Below are 11,731 nucleotides of genomic sequence, written 5' to 3'. Positions count from 1 at the left end.
AAATTAAATATAGTTAACGATATAATAACGATAGTTTCAAAATGCTTATAACATGCAATAATGTCCACTATGAATCAATATATTATATGCAAATTAGTAAATCCATGTATAAATTATTTTTATTACCGTTTATGTACGATGTAGGCTACTTAGTTATTATGTTTTATGCATTTTTCGAAAGTAATATAAAAATTTAGCTCCATATATTTAAGACTGCATACTTCGATTATTTTTGTGTAACAGTTAGTCCCAATAACTCTACTCATAATATGTATTTTTATAATATTATACGCTTACTTATTTTTTAGACCACACACACACACACACACACACACACACACACACAAAATGAAAATACGCCACTGCATGGCATATTCATCTATATTCGCAAATGTGAAAACAACATTCATACCTATACGATAAACAACTACAACGGTATTGTCCAAATTGTTAGACCTCTAGTCTAGGAAAAGAGAAGTGGGAAATGGAATTTATAACTAATAAGGGAGTCCACAGTACAGCATTTTAAGGTGTACCATATGGCTGTTGACTGTTGAGTCTCGAGCACATTCACGCCACACGACTTGTACTATTACATTTTGAACTTGTGTTTTATTTAAAAAAAATCTATTTAATTTCAGGCAGTAGGATATTGCACATAGCCACATCGGTACTTATATTAATATATTATTAAATCTCTTTACAATGCACGTCATTCCTGGATTGCTGGCAGGGCCATAACGTATTGTATATTGGCATGTTGCTATGATTAAAATACTAAATCATGACATTGTACACAAAATATCAGTTGATACCCAAGCCAACACAACCGGTCTATAGCTGATATAAGTATTATAAGTTGTCCGCGACACCATTACATCTCTTTCTCTCTTTTTAATTGATAGCTTATTTATTTTTATCACTCAGAACTTTGAAGGTTCTGTGGGAGTGAAAACTATAGTTTCACTCTCCTTGTTATGTTTGCCTAAAGTATATTCAGTGAAGCAGTAAATAAGGAATGTTGTATCTATATGTTTAATATCAATGCGTCCTACCAATCAACTGAAAATTCAAACGAGACAATTGTTATATTAAATACGATATTTTTAATTTTTTTTATCAATTTGTAGCCAGTGCCCAATGGCCACAGTTGTTATACCAATAGGTATATTTAAGGTATTATATTATAGGTATTTTTACCTATAGGTACGTATCTATCTGCTTACGTATTGTATTATGTTGTTAACACGAGTAAATAGATTGAAAAACAAAAAAACAAACAGACGACGCTGTGAATCATTCATACAGTCATTGATACACTATTATAGATACATACAACATCGATGGTCATTGTGAAATTATCGGAAAAACGAAGTTTCTCAAGTACCATATTATATACTGTGACCGGCTTGCCCATTTTACTGGTTGTGAATAAATACACTAAAAACCTGTATAAATAATCATGTAGTACCTATTTTTACACTAAAATTGGTAAGATCTCAAAATAATACAAGAACATGCTGTTTTAAATGGGAAAGTCAGAATTAATGTTTTAGAAAAAAAATTTTTTCTCATATACACCCAGTAATAATCGAATGACGAAAAAATCAGATCATTATAAATCCATATTTAGTTCCCTCGAACTGCTTAGGAGCTATTTAGAATCTAAAAATATAATTATACCTACATGAACATCAAAAACGTGTCATGTACCTATGGATGTATATAAATAAACTACTAACAATTATTACAGTATGACGTAGCACTACAAATTACAATTGGAACTACACTTTCATATATAATGGACAAGATTTTAAAAGAAAGAAGTCCCATACATTTTTTATTAAAAACATACGGAAATAGATAATATAGTACCTAGTGGCTAATTGAATACGCTAAAGAATGACAAAAACTATATTATAACATATCGAAATATTAATTTATAAATAAGACCAATTTTAAAAAATCGGAATTTCCTTGTAAAAATTATCGAAGTAGGTAGATCATTTAGCACTTTCCAAAATAGTTTTTGTTATTCGCAATAGTTAGATACGTTTCGCCCATTTCAATTTTTTTTATTATTATAGGGATTATTCAAAGTATAGTAACCTAACTTCGTAGCGTTTTAAACGTTTTCATAATTTTTACAAAGGTGGTCATTAACTTAACTAGTTAATTATTTTTGTTTTAAACTTATTAAATTATTCAGTTTAAATGTTTATTATTGTCACTTAACTTATTATAGTTAATAAATTATCATAGTCATGCAGTCAAGTTAATTTTATTTTCGTGTCTGCGGAACCAACTATAGACAATACTGATTCGATGACTCTTTTTCGATTTTGGTCATTTTTTTTCTAATTTCCAGCTATATAATATAATAATATAATTTTTACACAGTGTTAAACGTGATGACTTAAACCTATTGTAACTTGAAAAAAATTAACTTTTTTAACTGAGTTAAGTTAAGATTATTTTTATCTCAACTTTAAACTTATTTAGTTAAATTATTTTTTTGTGAACTTTTAACTTAACTTAAGGCAATTTAATTTAATTAACTAAACTTTCCACAGTTAATAATTTGAATTAACTTGCCCACCTTTGAATTTTGACTACGAATTTTAATTATCAGGTAAGAATTATTGTTTGCTGAGCACATCACCAAGTATAGGACAAAAGAATAAACTACTGTGATATGTGTTGTTGATATTTAATACCTTCGTGATAAAAGTTATTACTGCAACAACGATTTTTAGATGGAAAACATAATTTCATCAAGAGACGATGTAGAAGATAATATAATAATATATATTCTACATCGTGGATTAAGATTCACGATGCTATTATCAGAATAATACCTATAGTGGCATAATCGCAAGGAGATTTTAAAATATTAATAAATCAAAATATAATTTTTGTTAAACGAAGGTATAGGTATGTGTTTTTTAACGTGGATGTAACGAATTAATTATTTTACATAAGTACTTATATCTTGTGTATGATGTAAATTTGCTAGAAAAAGGAAGGAGGAAGTTAATACATTTAAGACAATTAAAAATAGTATTTGTTTTTATGCATACTCCCATTAAAAATAAATAAATGCATTCCTGGCTTAGATGCTTGTTTAATTAATTGTACACCTTCCTAATGGGGATTGGCTTACCTCACCTCGAGTCCTTGACCTCTATTGAAATATATAGTAGGTACTATAATGGTTGTAGGTACTTGTCCTGAAAGTATATCTATTACCTAAAACAGTTATTATGATAAAATAGATAATTGATTTACATTTCACAATTCACACAAAATATTAACTTTAAAAAAAAAATTCGTACATTGGAGTTATATGTACTTACTTATGAACTCATATTATAGTTAAAACACATTTTTAAATATATTTGATATATTTTATTAAATGTCAAGTTCCCAGAAGTACATAATATATTACTAAACATTATAGTCTAAAATACTACGAAGTATAAACCGCAATATTTCCATAATTAATATCTAACAATTATATTGATTATATTATAACGGTTTATATAATGCATGTATAATCCAAACAAATGCATTCAAAAACTAATTTTGTATAAATTCTTATATGATAACTTATAACTTAGAAGGATTAACATTTCCGTTTAAAATATGGTTAAAAATATAATATATAATAGAGCGTATCGTTAATTCGTAACTAATTACTTTATGCCTATGGGCTATGGCTATCCCAATAATGTCGTATAATTTATACTTACAAAAACAGCATTGTTTTTAATAATATAATGGCTACAAATTCGTCAGATTATTATTTATTTATATACCAAATGATTAGGTATATAATCTATTTAATAATATTTAAGACCATTGTAATTTATGTTAAATTTGAAATATTGTTAATTTTTACCTAGTCGAGTGCTGTCATAACTGTATAATTATCTTAACCTATAATTTTGTAATGGAAAATATTGACATGCATGATAAGAAATAAAATAAAAAGTATAACAAAAATAAAAACGATGTTAACGACAACCACTTAATTTAATTTTACTATTTTTGAGATGGGTAATAGGTAACAACCAAAAACTATGATTGTCGACTACCCATAGAGCATTGGTACATTTACTACATTTGCATTAATGTACCTAGTCTAAAACAATAAACAGTTTAATACAGATACTAACTATTACCTATACTTTTGTATTCGTTTTGATTATTATCATTCTCGCTGTTCTCCTAATTATTTATAAAGAAAGTAAACATAGTAGATAGTAGGTAACTATAGTAAGTACCACGAATATTTTGAGTTAAATCATTGCCGATTGAATAATTTTATAGAACAAATTCCAACAACCGGAACATTATTAAAGGTGGGCAAGTGGATGTCGCTCTGCTGTACTGTAGGTTACAAGTGGGTCACTGTATAATGAATGGTATTAAATTTGAATTCAATGATATATCATTGTATAAGAAAAACGATTCTGAGTGGAGACGATATGTCAGTCTAGGTATAAGACATATTATACACTTATCTATGGTATTAAAAAAAAAATTGACCTATAATAAATTCCAAATTAATCATATCACAATATCCATTAGGTACATATAACGCGTTATACATCAACAACAAACCGTGATACTATCATCATAATATATCGATGAAAATATTACAAATTAGAAGTTTCAAGTGCCCACGAATAATATTATACAATCACAACAAAATAACTAAAATAGTTATTCTAGGTTTTTATGTAATTTCGTCCAAATTTGAACTTAAAATGACTATACAAATAAACTGTGCTTGTGTATTTTTTAGATTTTTTGGTAACCAAATTATCTATTTACATGGAATCTTGTTTTAAATTTTCAATCCTTAGCTATAAAAACTGAACATTTTATAATTTATTAATTACAATGGTTGATAATTTTCGAGATTTTGATAAATTCTGTCCAAATTTGATCTTTAAATGCTTATAAAAAAAAACTGTGCCTATGTATTTTCAATATTTTTCAACTGCTATTGTAAAAATATATCAGGAGTCTTGTATTAAATTTTTACACTTTTTGGCCCAACAGATAAAACTTTATTGATATTTATAGAAAAAAAAACTAAAAAAATTGAAAACTGAAAATGCCCGTAAACAGCTCAAAAAGTGTCAAAATATTTTCAAAATTGTATGGTGTATAGGAAATGCTAATATAAACATTCAGTGAAATTTTCATGTATCTACAGTTATTCGTTTTTGAATTACAAGAAAATAAGGAAATCGGTACATGAGAAATCGAGTGAATATCTAATGTTGTAAAAATATGAATTTAAAACGCTCATAAAAATTTAATTTGACTTTCTTGTAGAAATTTTTTTTTTGATAAAGTTAGACAAACTTATGAGGAATCTTGTATTAGATTTTAAAATCTTAGATTTAAAAAGAAAATTTTTTATGAATTTCTAACTCAAAATAATTTGCAAATTTTCGTGATTTTTCCGTATTTTTTCAAGATTTGAACTTTAAACGTGTATAAAAAAAAACTGTGACTAAGGATTTTTAATTTTTTTCATCTGCCTTTGAAACAATAACCTAGGAGCCTTCTATTAAATTTTCAAGCTTTTTTACCCAACAAATAAAATTTTATTGATATTTATAGAAAAAAAATTTAAAAAAACTGAAAACTGACAATGTCCGTAAACAGTTCAAAAAAAGTCAAATTATTTTCAAAATTTTATTGTGTATAGAAAATGCAAATATAAACAACCAGTGAAAATTTCATGCATCTACGGTCATTTGTTTTAGAGTTACACCAATAACCAAAATCGATTTTGTTAAAAATCGATTTTGCGTAAAAATTCCCGTTTTTCCTTAATTTTTCTTTTGTTTTTCACATCGCTTTTGAAAACTACTGGGAAATTAAAATTTTGACCTCCCCAATGCACCAACGATATTCACTTTCCCATCGAACAAGATACTGAAGTCGTAAATCGAAGCATTATTTCGACTACTTATCGTGTACACAGACACAAAAATAAAAAAATAAAAAAAAAAACACACATCATTGTAAAATCAATACATTCATCGTTTCACTCAGAATCTAAAACAATTTTTTTCTTTTTTAATTAAATTTAAGTGTGAACTACGATCACAAAATATTTGTTGTAGTTCATATCTACCATTGCCAATTTGTATATACATAGGATTTATCATCGTAATAATGTTTTTGCACGGACAAGTATAGGTATCTTTTACCAGCGGCGTTCTTGTTGTTAAATACTTATGCCTACTAATTAAAAATCAAAAATAATAATAGTTTCTATAAATAACTATTTAATTTAATTGGATAACCATATTTAGTATTAATTTAATAAATGAAATATAAGCACCGTATCATGATAACATTTTATTCAATAGTTAGGGGCGCAAAGGAGCTTTATGAGGTATATAAGCTCATTACAAAATGTTTACAAGCCCTCCCCAAGAACTACATTTTAGAAGAATAAGACAGCAATATTAATAATAATTTAACTACAAAAAAAAAGGGGGGGGGACAAGGTGGCCGAGCGGTCTAACGCGACGGATTCGGCACAGCCGGTCCGAGTTCGATCCTCGACCACTGGGCGGCATTTTTCTCCGTGCAAGTCACGGTGTCCGGAGAACAAGTGCCGCCATCCCCCCACCCCGGGGCACGGCAGAAACCTACGGGTGCCCCATTAGAAATTCTGCCAAACACAACACACACGTGTACCAACCTACCCAACCTACCAACCTACCCAATATAAAAACCTACAGTGCCCTCCCCACACCCAATGGCCTATGTTGCCGCGGGTTACCCAATAAAAAAAAAAAAAAAAAAAAAAAAAGGTGGGTAAGTGGATGTCAGCCTATGATATTACTAAGTATATTTGATGATATTATTGTGAACAAAGTAATTTATATATAACCTATTTACGTGGATCCTTGTTTTCAATTTTCAATCCTTAGCTATAAAAGTTGAACATTTTATAAATTTTTAATTACAAAATAAATATTAAATTTTAAATTTGATAAATTTTGTTAAAATTTGAACTTTAAATGCTTATAAAAAAAATTTGTGCCTATGTATTTTTAATATTTTTCAACTGCTATTAGAACAACATATCAGGAAAAAAAAAAATTGAAAACTGACTATGTCCGTAAACAGCTCAAAAAGAGTCAAATTATTTTCAACATTTTATCGTGTATAGAAAATGCTAATACAAACATTCAGGGAAATTTTCAAGTATCTACAGTCATACGTTTTTTAATTACAACAAAATAAGGAAATCGTTACACGAGAAATCGAGTGAATATCAAATGTTGTAAAAATATGAATTTCAAACGCTCATAAAAATTTAATTTGATTTTCTTGTAGACATTTTTTTTTTTTGATAAAGGTAGACAAACTTATGGACAATCTTGTATTACATTTTAAAATCTTAGATTTAAAAAGAAAAATTTTTATGAATTCTCAACTCAAAATAATTTGCCAAATTTTTTTCATCTGCCTTTGAAACAATAACCTTGAAGCCTTCTATTAAATTTTCAAGCTTTTTTACCCAACAGAAAAAAAAACTAAAAAAAATGGAAACTGAAAATGTTCGTAAACAGCTCAAAATAAGTCAAAATATTTGGAAAATATTATGGTGTATAGAAAATGCTAATATAAACATTCAATCAAAATTTCATGTACCTACGGTCATTTGTTTTAGAGTTTCACCAAAAACCAAAATCGATTTTCTCGAAAACAGATTTTGCGTGAAAATTCCCGTTTTTCCTTAATTTTTCTTTTGTTTTTCACGTCGCGTTTGAAAATTACTGGGAAATTTTTACTTCTCCCCCCCCCCCCCTAAAAGTACCAACTAAATTCACTTTCCTATCAGAAAAGTTACTGTTGAAGAAAATCCAATCACTTTTACTGTCCTAAAAGGTGATGACTGACACAAAAAAAAATAAAAATAAAAACACACATCATTGTAAAATCAATACATTCATCGCTTCGCTCAGAATCTAAAATTTAAATAGCCATTAGTATAAAATAAAAAACAATGAGGGATCAGTCATCAGTATCTGAAAACATGAATGTAACAATTCATCAAAAATTATATTATAATTTTAACACATGGTCTTTTGAAGACCATAATATTTTTTGTGGTAGGTTCCTAGGACTGGTGCCAGTGCAATGTTAACGTGGTCAGTTTCTGATATTCTAGACTAATATTTTTTTTATAATTTCTAGGAGGAAAACATATGCTATGTTTAAAACGGCAATAATAATAAGGACAAGTATAGGTACCGTATTTTACATATACCTCCACCGATTAAGCACGTAGATGTTTTAATTATATTTGAGTAGGTAATAGGTATAGTATAAACTATTTGAAAAATAATGCAATAACATTACCTATATAATAGTTTCGACTGTTTTTCAATTGTATTGTATTATCCAGTCCAATGTAAGGCCAGATAAAAAACATATTTTGTATTATTATCTATTATATTTTAAATTCTGAGCGGAGTGATGAATGTATTGATTTTACAATAATGTGTATTTTTTTTTGTGTCTGTCATCACCGTTTGGGACTGTAAAACTGCTTTGATTTTCAACTATAGTACCTTGTTCGATATGAAATTAGTTGGTGCATTGAGGAGGACAAAATTCCCAATAGTTCTCAAATCAACGGGAAAAACAAATAAAAAATTAAGGAAAAAAAGGAATTTTAACGTAAAATTAGTTTTTGATAAAAACGAATTTGGTTTTTGGTTAAATACTAAAAAAATTACCTTAGATACATGACATTTTTACTGGTTGCTTATATTAGCATTTTCTATGTACGATAAAATGTTCAAAATATTTTGATTTGTTTTGAACTGTTTACGGACATTTTCAAATTCAAATATTTTTAGTTTTTTTTTTCAATGAATGTCAATAAAATTGTTTTTGTTGGGTAAATGAGCTTGAAAATGTAATACAACACTCCTAATATATTGTTACGATGGCGTTTGAAGAATATTAAAAATATCCAGTGACAAGTTTTTTTATGAGCATTTAAAGTTCAAATCTTGACAAAATACGGAAAAATCACGAAAATGAGCAAATTTTGTTGAGATAAGTATTCATAAAAATTTTCTTTTTAAATCGAAGATTTGAAAATGTAATTTAAGATTCCTCATAAGTTTGTCTACCTTTATCAAAAGAAAAATAACTACAAGCAAATCAAATTTAATTTTTCGAGCGTTCGAAGTTCATATTTTTACAAGATTGGATATTCACTATTATTTCTCATGTAGCGATTTAATGATTTTGATGTAATTCAAAAACGAATAAACTTAGATACTCGAAATTTATATTATATGTTTATTAAGGACATATTCTGATTACAGTTTTTTTTATTTTTTTTTCTATAAATATAAATACAATTTTATTCGTTTGGTCAAAAAGCTTTAACATGCGTAATACAAGACTTCTAATATATTGTTTCAACAGCAGTTGAAAAGTATTAAAAATACATAGGCACAATTATTTTATAAGCATTTAAAGTTTGAATTTTGACAACATTTATAAAATTTAAAATTTAAAAATGATTTCGTAGTTAAAAATGTATAAAATATTCAACTTTTATAGCTAAGAATTGAAAATTTAAAACAAGATTTTAAACACTTAAGTACCGCGTTAAAGTGCCACTCACTCTCAACGTTCTTACGCAAGGTATAAAAATATTTCAGTCTTCTTAACTGTTAAGGGGATTTGATACAGTGATTTTTTGTTTTTGTCTAACACACGTGCGACATAGTTTTTTACACGTGTTTTTTTCCAAACATTCCAATTGATCTATTGAAGCGATAAGATTTCTGAAAACAGATTTGAATTTGTCGTCAAGTCTACTTGTAATCGACTTTCCCAATTTTTTGATTTTTTATTTTAACTTCTCCAAAAATTGAAATACTAGAATTTTTAAATACTCTTTTTGAATATGACATTTTTAAGAATTTGAGGATAATATCAAAAATGTAAGAAAGTCGATTTCAAGTAGACTTGACGACAAATTCAAATCTGTTTTCATGATTCTTATAGCTTCATTAGATCAATTGGTATGTTTGGAAAAAACACGTCTAATATACTATGTTGCGCGTGTGTTAGACAAAAACAGAAAACCACGGTATCGAATCCCCTTAACAAAGAACTGTTAAACATAGATTTCGTCTTCAATATGTATAAATGACTATTGAAATAAATTTCAAACCGTGTTTATAAACTTACAACGTGTAGGCACTTTGTATGCATTTTTTTTATATACCAGATACCTACTAGGCAGTATGCAATAATATATAAACAAATAATTATAATATTATATTGTAGTACCTACTCTGATTTATATGAATACATATTAAATTTTGCAATTTTAATATTTGTTTTAGTTGGAAAGTGAACAATTATTTCAAAACTATTAATATTTTCATCAATATACTTAATTTAATAATAATTATACAATAAATACCATAATTTTTATAATTTGAATAACCTATATATTGTAATCGAGTGTAAAAAAAGCTAAATTATTTAAAGTTAAAATATTTAAAAAAAATAATATTTAACTATAGGTAAAATTAAGTTGGTTAATGATTGTCATTTGTCAGTTTGTCACAGTTACATTAGCATGCTTTAAACTTACTACTTAGTAGAGTTCGTGAATTATATTTGATGAAATAATTTCAAGTATAATATTATGTACCTACAGAACTAACCACAGTGTATTTGTATAATTAATATTTAATATGCACAAAATCAACTATAATTCGAGTTGATACAATCTATTAATAAATTATGTTAGATTCATATAGTTTCCACTTACCTCCACAACAAACTTATTAGTTAATTTAGATAAAAGTGTATTACTATTAACTCATATATAAAATAAGTATTAGGCAAGGGTTGTTAAAAAATTATTTTTTTTTTAACTTTTTAACATCACTAGTTAATTATTTTTGTTTTTTTATTTTATTTATTTTTAATTTTATTTATTCTTCAAGAAGATAATGGGGCCCACTGAACATGTTCGTGTTGTAACTAATTAACTTATTCAGTTAAAATGTTTATTGTTGTAACTTAACTTTTTATAGTTAATTATCATTGTCGTGTAGTTAAGTTAATTTTCTTTTCGTGTCATGCGTAATCAACTAGACAATCCTCATTCGTTAATTCTTTTTCGATTTTGGTAATTTATTTTCGAATTATTGTATATCATAATAATTTAATTTTTAACACAGTGTTAAACGTCTTGGTAAATGTTTGTTTATAACCAAATACTAAGGCAGTTTATGACTTAAAAATTAACTTTTTTTTAACTGAGTTGAGTTAATTTTGTTTTCTATCTTAACTTTTAACTTAAATAGTTAATATTTTTTTGTCAACTTTTAACTTAAATCAATGTAATCAATGAATATCAAATGTTGTAAAAACATGAATTTCAAACGCTCATAAAAATTTAATTTGATTTTCTTGTAGACATTTTTTTTTTGATAAAGGTAGACAAAGTTATGGACAATCTTGTATTACATTTTCAAATCTTAGATATATATCTCAAAATAATTTGCTAATTTTCGTGATTTTTTCGTATTTTGTCAAGATTTGAACTTTAAATGTTTATAAATAAAAACTGTGTCTAAGGATTTTTAATTTTTTTCATCTGCCTTTGAAACAATAACCTAGGAGCCTTCTATTAAATTTT

This window comes from Metopolophium dirhodum, chromosome 1 (assembly GCF_019925205.1).
Source record: "Metopolophium dirhodum isolate CAU chromosome 1, ASM1992520v1, whole genome shotgun sequence".
NCBI lineage: Eukaryota > Metazoa > Arthropoda > Insecta > Hemiptera > Aphididae > Metopolophium > Metopolophium dirhodum.
This window is presented reverse-complemented; position numbering follows the sequence as displayed.